The sequence below is a fragment of the Physeter macrocephalus genome, chromosome 10 (assembly GCF_002837175.3).
Source record: "Physeter macrocephalus isolate SW-GA chromosome 10, ASM283717v5, whole genome shotgun sequence".
NCBI classification, from domain to species: domain Eukaryota; kingdom Metazoa; phylum Chordata; class Mammalia; order Artiodactyla; family Physeteridae; genus Physeter; species Physeter macrocephalus.
The window spans coordinates 58561502-58581916 of record NC_041223.1 but is presented as its reverse complement, the minus strand read 5'-3'; the positions used below and the strand labels follow the sequence as shown (position 1 = coordinate 58581916).

The 20415-nt window shown below is 34.2% G+C and overlaps 1 protein-coding gene across 6 annotated transcripts in view; it reads left to right on the top strand.

Annotated features, from left to right (window-relative positions):
• GRIK2 (glutamate ionotropic receptor kainate type subunit 2) overlaps nt 1–20415 on the top strand; it is a 677382-nt gene that overhangs the window by 100766 nt on the left and 556201 nt on the right. The window lies entirely within an intron of this gene.

The following is a 20415-nucleotide window of genomic DNA, read 5'->3' as shown; positions in this document are numbered from 1 at the left end:
TTAAGACCTTTAAAATTTATTTACAATTAGAAAGAAAATGTTCTAATCATTTGGAAATGAAGCTTTCAAAATGCAAGGGCTTTGTTTATTAAGCCATGCAGAGTATTAAATGGGATGCTCGTTTGAGGAGGGCCACAATGGCCAGAATATGGGGAAAACCTTTAGCACATATTTCTTACATAGTGTCAGTCTTATTTATTTTTAATATAATAAATGTCCTAAAGATTTATCTTGTCAATTAAAATATTTGACTTATTATGAGAACTTCAGACTTGAATATTGTGCTTTGCATTTTGCTGTGGGTTTTTCTAATAATATACTATGAAAGCCTTATGGCTTTAAAAATCTTATTTCTATGATAATCATATTCCAAGACCCTTACCCTCTATTTCATATTCCTGCTAAGCTTTTACATGTATCACTGTTAATCTAAGTCAGTGAAATAAATTCAGATTCCACAGGAGCAAGATAGAAGAGTGGCATGTTTTCTTCATTTTGTGCTTTCACTCCCCAAATTGCATTGTGCAAGTTGGATATTAGATAACTTTTATAGGTAATGCAATTATTTGATTATATATGATAGATACTGTTTAAAAGAAAGCTCACATAATACTGTGTATCACAATATCTACAATTATAAATTTTGATAACAGTGATTTCTTTCCTACTCTTGCAGCTGACAGATTTTTCTTCTTCCCATAGTCCTATGCAAGCAAACACTTCAGTGCTTCATTACATGGATCATTTGTGCTTCCTAGATAACCAGAAGATGTAACACCTGTGTTGATCAATTATAGACTTCCCATGAGGACTTAGAAAAAGAATTCTTGAAAGACATTCTTATCTGCTTTGCCTGACTCTCTCTGTTGACTGATAACACATCTAAAGGCTAATATGTGTTAGAAGCTGACATGCATTTAGGGAAGGTGTATTGTACCCTAGAGAGCTGATGCATTCCTTCACTGACTAGAATTTTATCATCCTCTTGTGTCTAGTGAATTTAGAAAAGTCAACTTGGTGGGCAAACACATAACTGAATTTGTTTTTTTTTTAACATCACAAATATTGTATTTGTTTGAGTCCATCAAAGTGATATGTTAAATTGCTTGTGAAATGTGTTAGAGAGAATGTAGTTAAAAGGAATTATTTTGGCTAAGGCAAAAAAAGTTGTAGACTCTAAACTTTAGTCAATTTAAAAGTTGGATTACATTTAAGAAATTTATAAATTATAAATAGCTATATTATCACTTTAATGCCTTTGTCTTTGATGAGAACTTTGTTTTCTGTTTTTGGTTTGTTTTTCCTTGTTTCTGTTAGATTTTGTGTTGCACTTTTTGAAGAGTTCAGGGCATGCTACAATTCTGTCTTTCTATAAGCAAAAGGAAGGAAAGAGTTGCATATAGTATTCAGTAACCTTCTATTGATGTATGGCAATATTTGGTAGATATGAAATGTTTTACTGACAAAATTTATACAGCCTTGGAATTTAAATCTAAAAAAGGCAATGTTTCTGTGGATGAGTGGAATGTAAGAGGAAGACATATGAGAATGAAACTCATTAATACTTATACAAATTGACCAAAATTTTAAAATCTGTGCAGATTAAGAGTAGAAGAGTAGTTGAATCTTAGAGGAGCCTATAAAGGGTAGATACTTTTAGATGCAGAGTGAAACACATAGAAAGGAGTTGTGAAAGTACTATATTTGATCAGCCTAATCTGGGAAATTTTGTGGAAGGACAAAAAAGATACAAGCATGTCATAAAATGAAATATTTCAATTTTCTTTGTTTTAAGACATGGAAAACTATTAAGAAGGTTTTGCCATCTTTTTCTTTCATTCAGCAAATATACAACTAACCCCAGGAATACCTAGAGATTAATTTAGAACATAACTGCAGTGGATTCAACTATTATGTGTTCCCTAGTGCAGTCAGATTGAAGTATTAGAGAATAAGTAGCTATCTATATAATTATATTATCTTCTTCCATCTTCCATTTGAAATATTCTGCCATTACAGAATGATTTGTTTCTCTCCCCACCAATCTTTTGTTATTTTTACTTTTATTTTTATTCATTTTGGGTGTGATAAGAAGTAGAGAAATGCAAATATTCTCAGAAGAGGTAGTCAGCTCTTTAAGGAAAGTTAACTGCTCGGAACGTTTCCACTGGACAACTAGCTGAGAACAAGTTGGTAGATGGCATATTGTAGTAATTAAGAGAAAAGGCTCTGGAGTCCACTAAGACTTGATTTGCCTCCTAATTGTATGATCTTAGTTTTTAAATCTTTAATGTGAATGATTATAGTAGCTACCTTGTAGGACTGTTGGGAGGATTGCCAGAGATAAGACATATAAAGAGTCTGGCACATGGAAAGAGTTTACTAAATCTTACTTATATGGTAATTATACTTTGGTAGAGGAAAGAAGAGGTGAAGTTTTAAAGTGGTGGTTCTTAAAATACTCCTTGAGTTTCTCATGAGAATATTTAATTTTTTAATATTTATTTTGATGATCTATAAAAATAATCATCTGTCTTACCTGGTTAAGCACTGAGATGACCAGATGTTAAGCATATAGTATCTCATTCACACTATTTTCAAACCAGGTGAGGTCAAGCCAAGGCTCTATGAGTAAGTTTTACAATGGTTCCAGGAAGACAGAGTGGTGAGATCTTAGATCCTCACCCAAGGTGTAGTAGTGTAGTCAACCTAGAAGAAACTATACCATATTCAAATATCAAGCAATTTATCATAGCACAGCAGCAAACTGTGGTTAATTCAAACTTACTAATTGTAGAGGTTTTAAAAAGTTTTTTGTAAAAATTTTTAACTCCCTATGGACCAAAAGTATACTAAGATGCTGTCTAGTTTATGTTTGTGTATGTTTAAGTAACCTTGTAAAATAAGTTAAGACTAGGAGTCTGTGAAAATATATGTTCTTTAAAGGAAGTGCATACAGTTTTTAAGTTTGAGACACACCTTGAGAGCTTGGAACACACACTTGGGGAGGCAGTCTATGGTGGTATGTATGCCCAGAGCAGTGATTAATATCAGTCATCACTTGACTCTGGGTTATTAAAAGGGGGAGAGTAGGTGGGTATTAGGGAAAGAAGTGGCAAGAGCATTGTAAGGATGATGAGGGGTACTGAAAGGCGACTGTTTCCTATTTCAGAATCCACCCTCAGCTGGCCCTTCTTCAGAGCTTAGCCCACCAAACAATTCATCAGATTATGTTTCTCATCCATTATGATCTCCCTTCCTCTGTAGCTATTCTTTGATTGGGTGGCTAATGATGAAATATGGTACTCAGGGCAGGATTCAAGCATGTTGGCTACTTTTCAGTCCATTCTATTGGCAGGATGTGGACCTCAACCATATGGTGAGGCAGGGCATTTACACTCATTCTAGAGGTTTATTCATATTGGCCTGCTGCAAGAAATTAGCACTCTTCATGCTTGTTTAGGCTTAATAAAAATCTTTTTAGCTGAAGCACAGGGATAAGGTCACCGTCTGCCACATAGAAATGCCAATATTAAATGAGCAACAGGGGGAAGGTGTCTTTCATTCTTAGGGACTTTTAGAAAGAACTTTAAATAGATCGAGCACAAATTGATTCCCCTCTTTACCAGTTTAGACCATAATTTACATTTTATATTGTCAATTGCATTATAATAGCTGTAAAAAATCTATCAGTGTTATCATGCTTGCCATTTCTAAAAATAGCACTACAGATAGATTAAAAAAAATATGAATGTCTTTAAAATCAAATATCTACCGTCTGTGCCAGACATTGCTTGAAACTTAAGCTGAGATGGCTGAGCGAGCATCTTTGATTTTTTTGTTAATCATAGGGTTGGGGTAGATTATGGACTATGAACTATCTTTACTAAAAAGAACATTTTAAATGGGGCTGTATAACATGGATGGGATTTTATGATTAATAAATTCATTGAGAATTAGGAAAAGTTAATGAAAGCAGTCTTTTTATCCAAATTTTTACATGAGTGGGTTTTTTTTGAGTCCTTAAAAATTATTAGCTACTCAAAAATCTGATTCTATCACCAGAATTTAATTGTGAGAAGATAGCTAAAATATTTAAATGACACTTTTTTAATATCTTTGTATCCTGTGTATTATAGTGAATGTTTACTTTTATTTGTTCAGTGTGTTCTATAAACAAAGTGCGATTAATGATGACTGGATGAATAATTAAAAATGGTTTTAACTAAAATGTTGAGATTTAAAAAAGAAATTACATTATATGCAAAGGAATGAACTTTTTTTTTTTCTTTTTAAATTTGTGTTTTTATAATATCTGCTTTAAAAGGTAGTGTTAAAAATTGGAGCCTGGGTCCAATATTAATGAATGTAACCCATTTTGCCTCATTTCACCAGCTTTACCTTGTTTGGTTATATTTAGCCTTTTGTATGTTACTTGAAGCATATACCCTCAATTTGCAAACATGTGGGCATTTTTATTGAAATAGATTATACTGTCCATAGCTACAAAATCAGCAGACTTTTTCAGTTGAAGAAAAACATGAGATACGACAGAGTATGTGAATAAAAAACAGTCAAAAAGAATGTGTAATCATGAATAAGAAAGTTGACAGTAACTTCTCCTCATTTTACTTTGGTTTTAAAAAATTTGATCTTACACCCTTACACAAATTATAGAGAGAATGTCTAGACAGATCCAAGCTCTCATTCCTCTTGTTATGGTCACTAATCTCATTTCTTTGACCTTATTTTTTTCTGTAACCTTTACCTCTTAGCAGTCTGTACCATTTATTCTAATTTTATTAGCAATGATCATGAGGATATCTACTTCAAAGGTGCTGTAAGCGGTATATGTTGGACGGTTATATCATATAAGTATTCCCTTCTCAGTGAGGTAGAATTTTTTCTTTGTATTTTAAAATTGATATGACTTTGGCATAGTTGAAAAATTAGCCAAGTAAGTCATTTATCATCATGGCTATTTACCATATGTGTGTACAGAGGTCTGCATGCAGATTAGAAGACAAAAAGTTTGGGTTCTACAAAACAATGATTTTGTTTTAAAAATTAGTTGAAAAAAATAATGCTAGTATTTTTGAGTTTTCTAAAAGCTTTTACTGGTAAAATTATTATTTCTAATTTCAACATATGGTATCTTTGGCTAACTTTGACTCTTTTCTTGCCTGTTAGAACAATTATCATTAATATGTAAGTTCCCTATTTAATGAAATAGGTTATGAAATTGATTTGTACACACCAAACGTCAAATATCAGCACTTAAATGTCTTTTTAATCTTTACCTTTAGACACTGAAAAATGTTTCACTTTGTGAATGAAACTCAAACATTTTTCATTTTGAATGTTTTTTGATCTTTGGGTTATTCTTTGTGGGCTGTACCTTTAATTGCATACCCTAAAGTTTTTATTTCAAAATATTGCAATTTTGAGAGGCAAAATCATAATTCCAGACCATGCCCCAGGCAGGTCCAATCCCCTCCACATGGTTTCTGCAGATTTATAAAGGTATGTGGTGGGTGCGGAAAAGGCTGTATGCTCAAGGTCATCCCATAGAAGGATTTCTGCTCATTCTAGGAAGGTTCTGTTCTACAAAGCACCAACCCACAGGGGAAACAAGCCTACTTCATCAGTGTCCACAAAACAACCATTTAAACCAGTTATTCCCAATAGCATTAAATTTAGCTGATTTGAGGACAGCAAGACAAGGAGCGTCTATATCACATCAATACAAATGACTTTACGTTGGAACCTTGCTATTAGTTTATCCCTCAGGAATTTTATTTCGTCCGAACTTCATAGCATTCCACTGAACTTCATAGCATTCCACTCGGCTCCCCTTTCCTCTTCCCTCTTGTCATCCTATCTAATGTCCTCTTTCTCTTTGCCAGGAGGAAAACAAATCTCATTTTCATACCATAAAGGAAATCTCATTTTCCTACACTTTACAAAGCCCCACTATTGCTTTGTTTGCTTTGGCTTTCACCTCTGCAAAAGTATTGTTTTCTATAGCTTGATAAGGCATTTTTCCAGACAAAGAAAGTTTCATCTCTAATGGAAATTCTTGTGCCAACTGTTAAGGTGGCCCCTTATTTATTTATTTTTTACTTTGTTACTAAGAGATGGTTTAAAAAAACTGGGATTTGTACTAAGTGCTCTGTCCAGTGGTCCCTACTTTTGCTTTTCACTCAGTCTTTTTGTTATTCTTTAAAATATTAACCTTTTAAAAAGTAGAAGTGTTCTGTAATTACAGATAATGATAATAACATATTGAATCAATTATTGAGGGCTTGAAATCAGTAAAAAGCCTCAGCATGAAGTAATTATGTAATGTAAGGAAAGCGGACAATGAATCGTGTGTTGATAAGCAAGAATGACATTGGCAAGTATGAAATGATTCTCATACTTTCTCATACTTTCAAAAATGTATTTTTGAAATCAGAAGACAAGCCTATTTTTAAACCCAGATATAATTTTGATGTCCAAATAGCTCTGTACCTGATTTGTTTTACTCTAAAGTTCATGAAATTAAAAAAAATAAACTTAGTGACACATTGACTTTCTTTAATGTAACCGAGGAAATAGATTGTTTTTGTATTTTTCAAGAACTCTAGTTGGGATTAGAAACTAATAGCACAATTTTTGAAACCTTGTTGATTTTTGGAAAGGGAGTATGCAAACTGTGTTTGGTGTTGGAAATCAATGCGGAAGGCTATTTTAGCCAGTATACTATGAGCAAATCTCAAAGGAATCTTTATATTTTGCTACCATTAGAGTCATAATTGTCAATTAACAATTAATTAGTTCTCATTCCACATGTGGAAGCTTGGAGTCTGTCCTTGGAGACAAAGAGATAAGTCTCTAGCTGTTGGTAAACTAAACTAAAGAAGGCATTGCTTCCAAGAAGACAACGTTCATAAAACAGTGCTTTGTTATAATATATTTAAAAATTTACAAATTATAAATTATTTACAAATTGAAAGATTACAAATTACAGAAATTACAAAAAAATTATTTACTATTCAGTTAAAGTTTGTACGTATTTGTACAGATTTGTTCCAGAGGATTTTTGGGTATTAAATACATAATATTTTCAGATAAATACAATTTTATTTCTTTGAGTTACAAATGGCCAAGATTAACCTAAAAAGTGTTTCTGAAACATTTTACCACATAGAAGTACTTGGTTTGGGGGTTTAATAGTTGAATGAGTGCAGATATATGTCTTTGATTATTATGTACACCAGTGAAGCCAAAGTACTAATATTTTTATTCCCCTCAGTAAGTTAAACTTTGTTTCTTAGATTCCCCCATGTAACAAACATTATTGAGCACTCTTTGTACTATTGTCAGGCCTGTGCATGGCACTGGAAAAATAAAATGAGTCTTGTTTTCTCTTCTCAATGGATTTCCCAACTTTATCAACAGGAGAGACAGGAATTGCCAGTGATACTTCTCTGATTGAAATATGCTGCCCTGAATAAAATGGGGGTTCAAAAGATGGAGCTTCTAACCGTCTGGGCACTCCAGGTTCCCCAAAGCAGGTGATGTCAGCTGGATATTAAAGGATGTGTTATTGTAAATGGGACAAAGGGAAAGACATTTTCATGCAGCAAAATCACTGTGAGCAAAGGTCTGAGGGTGGGACACAGCCCAGCAGCATCAGGGCATATCAGGTCATTCAGTTTGCTTAAAGAGAAAAGTATGTATGAGGCCAGAGCAGAGGATCAGGTTACAGAGACAGGAGGGAATGAGATCAGGAAAGGCTTTATGATTTAAACTAAGGACCGTGAATGACAGCACAAAACTTATGGAGAATCTTGGAAAGGTTTTGAGCAAAGGAATGGCATCAGATTTGTATTTTAGGAAGATCACTCTGGAAGCAGTGGACTTGTTGAGATGTGTGTATGGTGTGGGAGTGGGATTAGTGGGAGGTTAGGTAGGTAGAGATCATTAGAATAATCTAGATGAAAAATAAGAATCCTTACACTAAAGTAGTTGGAGTGGGAATGGAGAAGAAGTAATGAATGGGATGGTTGATTCAATATGACTTAGGGACCAAGTGGAAAGCGATAAATGATGGGAAAGCAGAACTTTAAAATTACTCCTTCATTACCTACGACTTGTGTAAAGCTGTTTTTAATGTTCATGAGAGGATGTTTTTGCTTGTTATTTTGACAAATTGTACAATCAAAACCAAGAATAATTTTGTATTTGGTAGTTTTAATAAGCAATTATTTGCATCCAATGTGTAATTTTATATATATTCTCTGTGTGATATAAAGATGTTTGAGGAAAACTAGGTTTACAAATGTGTCACAGCAGTTCTTATATTATTCTTTCTTTATTATGTATTTTTCAAAAGCAGTCGTCATGATTTTTAAATTTCAATTTATTTTTTTCATAGATCTTAAAATGTTGCAGAGTTCATAGTAGGCATTCAATTTTTTTTTAACATCTTTATTGGAGTATAATTGCTTTACAATGGTGTGTTAGTTTCTGCTGTATAACAAAGTGAATCACCTATATGTATACATATATCCCCATATCCCCTCCCTCTTGAGTCTCCCTCCCACCCTCCCTATCCCATCCCTCTAGGTGGTCACAGAGCACCTAGCTGATCTCCCTGTGCTATGTGGCTGTTTCCCACTAACTATCTGTTTTACATTTGGTAGCGTATATATGTCCATGCCACTCTCTCACTTTGTCCCGGCTTACATTCGGTATTTGTTTTTCTCTTTCTGACTTACTTCACTCTGTATGACAGACTCTAGGTCCATCCACCTCACTCTAAATAACTCAGTTTCGTTTCTTTTTATGGCTGCATAATATTCCATTGTATATATGTGCCACATCTTCTTTATCCATTCATCTGTCGATGGACACTTAGTTTGCTTCCATGTCCTGGCTATTGTAAATAGAGCTGCAATGAACGTTGTGGTACATGACTGTTTTTGAATTATGGCATTCAATTTTTTATGGAATTCTACTTTCTGAGAATTGTCCTCAGGGCTGTTATTGTGACAAAGGCTGTGCTGGGCAAGCGACAATGTTGTAACTTACAGTGATTTTACTATCAAAGAACATTTATTAAATAAGCAATTTTCCCTTCTTTCAGATCTTCTGCAGTACAATTAATAGTGGGTGTAGAAATGCCACTTCTGACCCTCTTGGGTCCATACCAGCCTAGATGCTTCCCTTAACATCATTCTTACTTATCCAGATATGTCTTTTAAACAGAATGTCACCTTTGAATAATCACCTTTAAAAACCCTACATAATTGATATAATTTCTACGACTGTTTCTTTTACTGCCTCCCTGTATCATTTTTTGTTGGTTTACTTTCCCTCTCTCTTCAACCAAAGAATTATTTTAAAAAAGAAATTGATATGGACATTTTGCCAACACATTACTTAGGTTATAATAAGAAATATTGGGCAGCTATTTAGAGTGTTTTGAGGATTTTCTCAAGTAAAGAAAATGTGTCAGCATTGGCTTATAATGTGAGTTTAATTTTATTTTTTATAACTTCGCAGTCAACCTTATTTCATTTACACCAGATATTCTGTGAGCCTACTGATTGCAAAAGACAGCAAAGAAGAAAATGAGAATTTTAGCAGAGTAGATATTAGTCCCAGTTGCTTGGCTTTTTTGATAGCACATATGAATTGTTCACCATCTATATTTATAGCATATGTTATAATCCTTTATGCATCTGTAACCATCCACTTCCAGAGGGAAAACTATCCTGCTGGTTGTGGTTTGTTTGTTTGGTTTTTCAATGAAAGCTGAAGAGAGCATTGAATATTTCCCCGAAGACCTACTACAGCCTGAATAATACTACTTTAGCATATTATCCTCCATTGTATTTTCTGAAAAGATTTCCTTGGGAATCTTATCAGATTTTTAAAATAATTTTAAATACTTTCTGTTTTGAGAATTTGCTAATTAATTCTTACACTGTATTACTATGACATTAAAAATTATATATATTTGTGTGTATATATATACACATATATGTATATATATACACACACATTTAAATGTATGGGACATGAGAAGTTTGTATTTATGGCTTTGATATCAGGATATGATATCTGGTTAGATAATGTTAAGATGATATTCAAGAAACTGTCTCAAAGGGGCAGTGAAATCCCCTTATTGGGATTTTCCTCAGGCAACAGAGAAGTTTGAAGTAAACTGTATTTCTTTAACCTAGAAAATGTACTTCTGGTTTTTATCAGCTATTTCTGTTAGATTTTAATGCTTAAATAGATTATACAGTTTTAGACAAGTGTGAAATTATAGGTGCAGAATTTATGAGTTCAAGATGCTTCTTCTATTATTGACAAATAACTTAATCACTGGAAACATTTATCACTTTTACTGACATAACTGACAGACAGCAGAGTGTTGCTGTCTTGCAGGAATCAGGCTGCAGAAGCATGTCATAATTCAATTGAAACACATTTCTCCTATCAGGAAAACTAAATAGCATCAAATACCCTTGACTTTACATAGTGTGATGACAACAACTTGACTAAACACAGATCATTTGCTTCAGCAAAAAAAATAGGTCTAGATATCCAGGTACTAAATCTTATATCTTACTCTAAATTATGCAAACTAGTTGTAGTTTTAGAATCATATATTTTGACGGTACCTTAGCAATGACATAATTTGGTTTCTTCATTTTATAGATGAGAACATTCAAGGTTAAATGATTTCCCTAAGATCAAGCAGTTGGTTATAATGAGTAGGGATATAATGCAGGACTCATAACTCCAGCCCAGTTCAGTATTCTTTTTCATTGCATTAAACTTAATTAATTTTTAGACATAGTAAACTAATTTGAATGATCAGTAATTTTTCTTTAATCTTTCAAATATACATACTTTCCTTTTGTAGAAACTTTGTGTAACTTTTAAAAACTAAATCATTTAGTGCAAAATACACTTATGACATTTTGGGGGAATTTGCTCTGTGATATTTATATGAAATATGGTGATAACCTTGTATATTAGTCATTTTGTTTCAGTCATTAATTCTGAAAAGTAATTCTTAAGTCAGAGAGGCTTTATAGGGATAAGGCCAATTATATTGAAATATACTTAGATGATAAAACATGAATATAAAATGAAAGTCTTTAATATGAATATTTGCTTTAGAAAAATAACACAATTACAGCTACATTTCTGCATAATAGGCAAAGAAAAGCTATAGTTCTTTTGGACTATAATATGTGATCCAAAGGAGCTTTATATTTTCAGTTTATGCTGCCATGTTTCTGGTTGGTAAAAATTGTCATTAGCAGACACTGTTATGCTATTTTGTATTTAGTGAAATAGCTTTACTTTTGAGAGCAGGGCTGGTGATATGTATGTAAAGCATTATGATGTGAAATCCATAGATTTCTAGTTATGACTTTTAGTTATGCTGTTTTATGATTATATGATAGTCAATCTATCAACCTCTTAGTAATAAAACTGATGAGTGTTGGTGAGCCTTACTCTTGTATCAAGGTTTCCCCTGGGAGAGATGTTGCCTGGGGAAAACTGTGCCCTAGTGTTTTTAGTCTCCTTTTCCCTAAATTTTTTTTTTTCCCTAAAATTTTTAACAGGCAAAATTTATGATAAATAAATACACACATACATACATAAAACATCCTTGAGGTAAAAGGAGGAGTGATGTCACCAAGGAGATTTTCAGTCTGAGTGGGTGTGGAGGAAAGATACCTGTGGCTCAGCAGTGACTGAATGTTTATGAGGCTGGCTTCCTTATGGGGCATCCATGGAATTACCACTGGATCAGCATGATGGAAATGGAATTTTGAGAAGTGGTAGGTAAGCAAGCACACTGCGGAAAGCCTACTGAATTAAAGGGTTTTCACTTCAAGCTACAGATGAAAGGAAGTTACTAAGGCATTTAAGCCAGGAACTTCAATGAGGTAGAGTGCCCAGAAGACACTTTGTGTTTACTCTACTTTAATCATTGGAGCTGCCTTGACCAGCTTTTTGGTGGGTGAAGGAAAACCAGATTACGAAAGAACGTTGATGATCTATTAGATCATTGCTTGTACTTTTGTTTATTGAATCTAAAAGTGGGCTTCAAAAATCCATTCCGTCAATTATATTTTCATGTTTTGACAGTAGTAAATCAGAGTGGAGCTCTGTCTACTAGTTATGAAACACTCAAGAAGAATAGGACCCACTGTTTATGCGTAGGTAATCTATTTGTAATCCTTGCATGAATGAATCTTCATAGTAATTGTGAGATGTTTTAATTTACTGTTGCCTCTCTCAATGACCATGTATATGAAGTAGCACCAAGTCCTGAGAAGGATGTAGTTCTGTGGAACAAGATTAAGTCTCTAAATACTCTGTCCAGATATTTGGTTGTAACTCATTAGACTTTGAAGTCAGGTACCCAAGACCATATTGTCGAGGAGGTAAAGTTTGTCTTTAACTCATGCCCTTTCCTTTTTACAAGCAGTTTCATAGATGAAGGAGAATTTAGGGGGAAGAAGGGTTGGTACTGTCATCAGTTCATACCACACAGATAACTACTTATTCTGACTTTGTATAAAGTCAGTCATACTTTCTGACAAAGTAATTTTTTTTGGCCAGATGTTTAGTAAATATAATTGAAACATTAACTAGTCATGTTTTAGTACTTTACTAAAATATTAATGCAATCATGTTTAATGTTTAGTTTAATATAGTAAAGTAGTCATGCTTATTTTTTTTTTATTTTTTTTGCCAGAATTGGCTTAAAATACCCCAGGAATAACCAGTGTTTTGTTTCATGGAAATAAATATTGGTTTGAATGGTCAAAGACATTCAACTATTCTAGGACTGACTCTGTTTCTGACTGCTTTACAATGTGCATAAGTCTCCCTTCCTCCTGTGCCTCAGTTTTTCATTTATAAACTGGAGGTAATAATGTCAGTCCTACCTCTACCATAGCACTATTATAAAGATAAAATGAGATGATGCATGTTAATGGGAATTGTCATTATTTTTCACTTGTATGAGACCACTGTTGTTTTATAATCTTTGAAAGCCATCTTATGTGAAAATAACAAACATGTAAAGCATAAACTGCTGAAAAAATACAATGTGACGTACACATAATAACAGTCACACTGTGACTTATAGGTAGGAACAATATCATGTAACTTACACATAGTAGCCCCTCTGTTGTTTTGTATCATTCATTTGTTCACTCAACAAATATTTATTAATACTATATGCTAATTACATTATATGGTGCTCTCTGGTGCTCTAGGGAATACAGCACTAAATTTTAAAAAAGAAAAAAATATGTGCTTTTGTGGAGCTTGTCTTCTGGTAGGAAATTAGGGATAATTTTTCTTTTCGGAATTATATAGGAAAAGACACATTAACACTGAATAAATGTTATTATTTTATTTCATTAGTCAGTAGGCAAAACTATTCATTAAGAGGAAAGTCTGATTTGTATCTTTTAATTACCAAGGAATGTACAACCACTCTCTAAACTCCCTAAAATTAAAAAATAGCAGCTCTAATACTTTTGATTTTTGACTAAAATGGATGTCAACTATAAAGGTATAAGTTCTCATCTTTTCTCTTCTTTCTATTTAGACTGTATTTGAAAGCTGAATATAAGGAAGCTCTAAATAGATGAGTCTTACAATATTTTAGGCATCATTATTGCTTCTAGTAATATTTTTATAATATCTTATATTCTTCTTATAAGTAATCATCCAGCCCTGTATTTAGCCAAATTATTCTGACTTAACTGTTTTTGACAAATGTAAAGCATGCTTGTGAAAAGCTTAAAAGTCTCCAATAGTAGAAGTGTAAGTTCTACAGTCTATGGCCCACAGAATTAATGTAATCTCTTCACAGGCCATGTGGGTAGAGCATGTGAAAGAGGTCATGGATTGTGATATTTAGAAAGCTTTGGATTTCATTCTATGGGAAAATATCTTTATCAATAGAAGAAAACAGTGCCTATTATTATAATATGCACAACTTGTTAAAGGTTTTTACACAAGTGGTAGAGGTGAATTTGGTATGAGGTTAATCTGAGATATTGCTGAGAGAATTATTATTTTAACTTTAAGTGGTTGTTCCAGTTAATACATTTATTGATGGATGGATCTCTTATTAGTTATGGGGAAACCTGAATTCTAATTTTGGTTTTACCATATGTGACTTAGAAGCCCCCTTTTCCTCTCTGGGCTTGTATTTCCTCATCTAAAATAAAATGATCAGACCAAATGATGTCTAAATTCTTTGAATTAGGTTCTTACATTCACACTTACACAAACTTTTTTTTGGTAACCCTTCTGCTTAATTTTCAAAATGATTTTCTCAATATTGCATTCCTGATAATAGGTGGGTTTACCTTTTTTCTTCCACAGGGGATGGATTTATATGTATAAAAAATATGTAAATATAATTATTGAATTTTCCTTTATAATGCTGAGAGTTAGGAGAAAAACTAACTGTCAGGCTATAGGAAAGAGAAGCTAACTAGTATTTCAAGAGGTGATTATTTTTTAGAAAACTAAAATCAATTCTGCTTAACACAGATTTGTCTAAAATGATGATAATGTTGAATATCTATATTCTAATTAGAATTCTAAGACTGTTACTGTTTTGAACAGTATGACCACTAGATATACTTTCAAACATAAACTATTTATAGAATATTCCCACTTAGCTGTGGTTCCTGGTACTTGCAAAATGTCATAAATACTCAGAGAAGAGTGTGCCCTATTTACATAAGGAGGTGAAACACGATTAACTTTTATTTCAGGACTAAAAATCCCTTTGACACTTAGCCAGACACACACTATTTTCCATTAAGTGACTGGCTAGAGAACCATGAAAAGTGGACATGGGATACTTTATGTTCCATGGGAATTCTCCAAGAAGAGCCAAGGAAGTACCTGGAGCTCAGTTGATTATTCTGCTGTGGAAACATATTCATTTGAAACACAGGTAAAGTTCAATTGGCATTTTTATTTCCCCAATACTGATTTATTTATTTTTTCCTTGAGAATATATATTTTTAATATGGTGGTGTTTTGACACACTTCTGTAGAAGCCGAATTTGTGAAATCACCATCTTGCTTATTATGGTAACATAGTGTTTGATTGTCTTGGTAAACTTACTAAGTTATTGTCTTTTCTAATTAAATTGTTGAGGTCAAAGAAATCTTCTTAGGGGCTATTCAAATGATTGGCTACATTTCTCCAGGCATGTGGCACTCTTCCATTGAATTCTTATTTTCTTAGTATGTGATTTTAGAAGACTCCAGATAAACCCAACTACCCATCAGTACTTCTCTGACGGTGTTATGGACTATGAAATCCCATCATTAGGGATTTTGTTCTCTAAATGAAGGTGCTACTGGAAATATATTTTGTCAGTTTGGAAAATATAGTATTTTTTCCTCTGAAAGAGAAAGATCCAGATTCAGTGTTATAATATAGTTATTAGGGAAAGAAAAATGTTAAAATGGTGGTGATATTCTTAAATGACTATAGCTGTTATCTGAATATAAATATGATTTAATCTGATTAATAGTATGCTCAGCAACATGCTACTGCCATGAAGAGGTATGGAGCCACAATAGCAACATGGTCTTTATTTACAAGGAAATTTTGCTCTGCATGGAAGGATAAAACATGGATGTTTACAGAGATAACTAACAAAGTAAGCATAAAGTAGTAATGTGTTTAGAACTCACCACATGCTATGAGCTATGCTAAACATCTTTCATGGGTCATCTCATTAAGTAATCAAGAGTCCTGTGAAGTGGAACTACTGACAACTCCAGTTTGCAGATGAGAAAACAGAGACATAGAAAGCTTAAGGAACATCTCCAAAGTCATGGAGCCCACACATATTGGTGAGAGTCAAACTCCAGGCGGTCTGACTACAATCTGTGCTCTTAAGCTCCCCATGAACCTGAACCCATCATGAAGGAGTATGGTGCAGACAAGAATTGTTATAGAAGTTCAGAGGAGGCAGCAGTGATTAAGGAAGGCATCACAGAGGAAAGAGACTTTAGCTGTGCTCAGAAATGTGTCATATTGTCAGCCCGGGCTGCCATAACAAAATACCATTTATTGAGTGACTTAAACAACAGACATTTATTTCTCACAGTTCTGGAGTCTGGGAAGGCCAAGATCAAGGTGCTGGCAGGTTTGGTTCCTGGTGAAAGCCCTCTTCCTAGCTTGTAGACAGCTACCTTTTCACTGTCTTCACAGGGAAGGGGAGAGACAGAGAGCACAGGGCTCTTCCTCTTCTTATGAGGGCAACAATCTCATCATGGGGGTCTACCCTTAAAACCTCATCTAAATCCTAGTTACCTTCCAAGGCCCCATCTAATATATCCAAAGAGCATCATATTGGGGATTAGGGCTTCAACATATGAACTTTAGCATTCAGTTTGTCTTGAAAAGAGGCATTACTGTAAGATAAATGTTGATAAAGGAGATCATGGTCACATTGATTTTAACAGTTTATTTATAAGGTCACTAGGTGTCCTTCTCTTTATGGATATTTGGCCCGCCTCTAGTGTAACTTTTCCACCAAGGAGAATAGTAAAACTACAGCACAGCAGCCTTAGGAAAGTGATGGCAATGAAAAAAACAACAAAAATAAGAACATCCTTATCTTAATACAGGCACTGTGCTAAGTGCTTCTCATAAAACGTTTTTTGAACCTTCATTTCCATTTCTAGTACTAGGATGAACTGGCTGATGGAAAAAAATATCAGCCACATATTCATACACCCCAAACACACATCTTAAAAAGCAAAAGCAGAAACTTGATCTTGTGAAAAAATAAGAGAAATCTTCAGAGATCAGAAGGAGTGAGAAAGTTGGCATCCAGAGAGGTCTGCCAATTCTTGGTGACCCTCTAACTTCAATTAGCCACATATGTGAAGGTCAGGGGGACAGAACTTGGGCTCTAGCATGGTGGAGTTGGATGGGAAATGTCCCCCCAAACCTGTGGCCCCTAGGGGCTACTTTCTCACTAAGTTTAGGGAAAAAAGGCAAAAAAGAAAATAACCCTGTCTGTCCAAATACAGAAGTATGTCTGTTTGTCATTCTAAAACTTTTTTCTAGATGAGGGAAGAAAAAAAACTTTCACACTCATTTGGGGCTGGGATTTACACTGCCGTCTGGGTGGCCTGAAAATCATCAATTCAAAAATATAGCTAAGCAGAGGGCAGATAGCAGAAGCAAGAAGAACTACAATCCTGCAGCCTGTGGAATAAAAACCACATTCACAGAAAGATAGAAAAGATGAAAAGGCAGAGGGCTATGTACCAGATGAAGGAACAAGATAAAAACCCCAGAAAAAGATCTAGAAGATGCAAGAAATGTTTAACAAAGACGTAGAAGAATTAAAGAACAAACAAACAGAGATGAACAATACAATAACTGCAATGAAAAACACACTAGAAGGAATCAATATCAGAATAACTGAGGCAGAAGAATGGATAAGTGACCAGGAAGACAGAATGGTGGAATTCACTGCTGCGGAACAGAATAAAGAAAAAAGAATGAAAAGAAATGAAGACAGCCTAAGAGACCTCTGGGACAACATTAAACGCAACAACATTTGCATTATAGGGGTCCCAGCAGGAGAAGAGAGAGAGAAAGGACCCGAGAAAATATTTGAAGAGATTATAGTCGAAAACTTCCCTAACATGGGAAAGGAAATAGCCACCCAAGTCCAAGAAGCACAGTGTGTCCCATACAGGATAAACCCAAGGAGAAACATGCCAAGACACATTGCAAACAGGATAAACCCAAGGAGAAACACGCCAAGACACATAGCAATCAAATTTGCCAAAATTAAAGACGAAGAAAAATTATTAAAAGCAACAAGGGAAAAAAAGACAAATAACATACAAGGGAACTCCTATAAGGTTAACAGCTGATATCTCAGTAGAAACTCTACAAGCCAGAAGGGAGTGACATGATATGCTTAAAGTGATGAAAGGGAAGAACCTACAACCAGGATTACTCTACCTGGCAAGGATCTCATTCAGATTCGATGGAGAAATCAAAAGCTTTACAGACAAGCAAAAGCTAAGAGAATTCAGCGCCACCAAACCAGCTCTACAACAAATGCTAAAGGAACTTCTCTATCTGGGAAAGACAAAAGAAGAAAAGTACCTACAAAAACAAACCCAAATCAATTAAGAAAATGGTAAGAGGAACATACATATTGATAATTACCTTAAACGTGAATGGATTAAATGGTCCAACCACAAGACAGGCTTGCTGAATGGATACAAAAACAAGACACATGTATGTGCTGTCTACAACAGACCCACTTCAGACCTAGGGATGCACCCAACATAGGAGCACCTCAATACATAAGGCAACTGCTAACAGCTATAAAAGAGGAAATAGAGAGTAACGCAGTAATAGTGCGGGACTTTAACACCTCACACCAATTGACAGATCATCCAAAATGAAAATAAATAAGGAAACTGAAGCTTTAAATGACACAATAGAACAGATAGATTTAATTGATATTTATAGGACATTCCATCCAAAAACAGCAGATTACACTTTCTTCTCAAGTGTGCATGGAACATTCTCCAGGATAGATCACATCTTGGGTCACAAATCAAGCCTCAGTATGTTTAAGAAAATTGAAATCATATCAAGCATCTTTTCTGACCACAACACTATGAGATTAGAAATCAATTACAGGGAAAAAAATGTAAAATACACAAACACATGGAGGCTAAACAATACGTTACTAAATAACCAATAGATCAATGAAGAAATCAAAGAGGAAATCAAAAAATACCTAGAGACAAATGAAAATGAAAACACGACAATCCAAAACCTATGGGATGCAGCAAAAGCAGTTCTAAGAGGGGAATTTATAGCAATACAATCCTACCTCAAGAAACAATCTAACCTTACACCTAAAGGAACTAGAGAAAGAAGAACAAACAAAACCCAAAGTTAGTAGAAGGAAAGAAATCATAAAGATCAGAGGAGAAATAAATGAAATAGAGACAAAGAAAACTGGTTTTTTGAGAAGATAAACAAAATTGATAAACCTTTAGCCAAACTCCTCAGGAAAAAAAGGGAGAAGACTCAAATCAAATGAAAAAGGAGGAGTTACAACAGACACCGCAGAAATACAAAGCATCCTAAGAGACTACTACAAGCAACTCTACGCCAATAAAATGGACAACCTGGTAGAAATGGACAAATTCTTAGAAAGGTATAACCTTCCAAGACTGAACCAGGAAGAAACAGAAAATATGAACAGACCAATCACAAGTAATGACATTGAAACTGTGATTAAAATCTTCCAACAAACAAAAGTCCAGGACCAGATGGCTTCACAGGTGAATCCTATCAAACATTTAGACAACAGCTAACACCCATCCTTCCCAAACTCTTCCAAAATATTGCAGAGGAAGGAACACTCCCAAACTCATTCTATGAGGCCACAATCACCCTAATACCAAAACCAGACAAAGATACTACAGTAAAAGAAAATTACAGACCAATATCACTGATGAATATAGATGCAAAAATCCTCAACAAAATTCTAGCAAACAAAATCCTACTACGCATTAAAAGGATCATACAGCATGATCAAGTGGGATTTATTACAGGGATGCAAGGATTCTTCAATACACGCAAATCAATTAATATGATACACCATATCAACAAACTGAAGAAAAAAAACCATATACTCATCTCAATAGATGCAGAAAAACTTTTGACAAAATTCGACACCCATTTATGATAAAATCTCTCTAGAAAGTGGGCATAGAGGGAACCTACCTCAACATAATAGAGGCCATATATGACAAACCCACAGCAAACATCATTCTCAATGGTGAAAAACTGAAAGCATTTCCTCTAAGATCAGGAACAAGACAAGGATGTCCACTCTCACCACTATTATTCAACATAGTTGTGGAAGTCCTCGCCACATCAATCAGAGAAGAAAAAGAAATAAAAGGAATACAAATTGGAAAAGAAGAAGTTAAACTGTCACTGTTTGTAGATGACATGACACTATACATAGAGAATCCTAAAAATGTCACTGGAAGACTACTAGAGCTAATCAATGAATTTGGTAAAGTTGCATGATACAAAATTAATGCATGGAAATCTCTTGAATTCCTATACACTAACAACTAAAGATCAGAAAGAGAAACTAAGGAAACACTCCCATTAACCATTGCAACAAAAAGAATAAAATACCTAGGAATAAACCTACCTAGGGAGACAGAAGACCTGTATGAAGAAAACTATAATACGTTGATGAAAGAAGTTAAAGGTGATACCAACAGATGGAGAGATATACCATGTTCTTGGATTGGAAGAATCAATATTGTGAA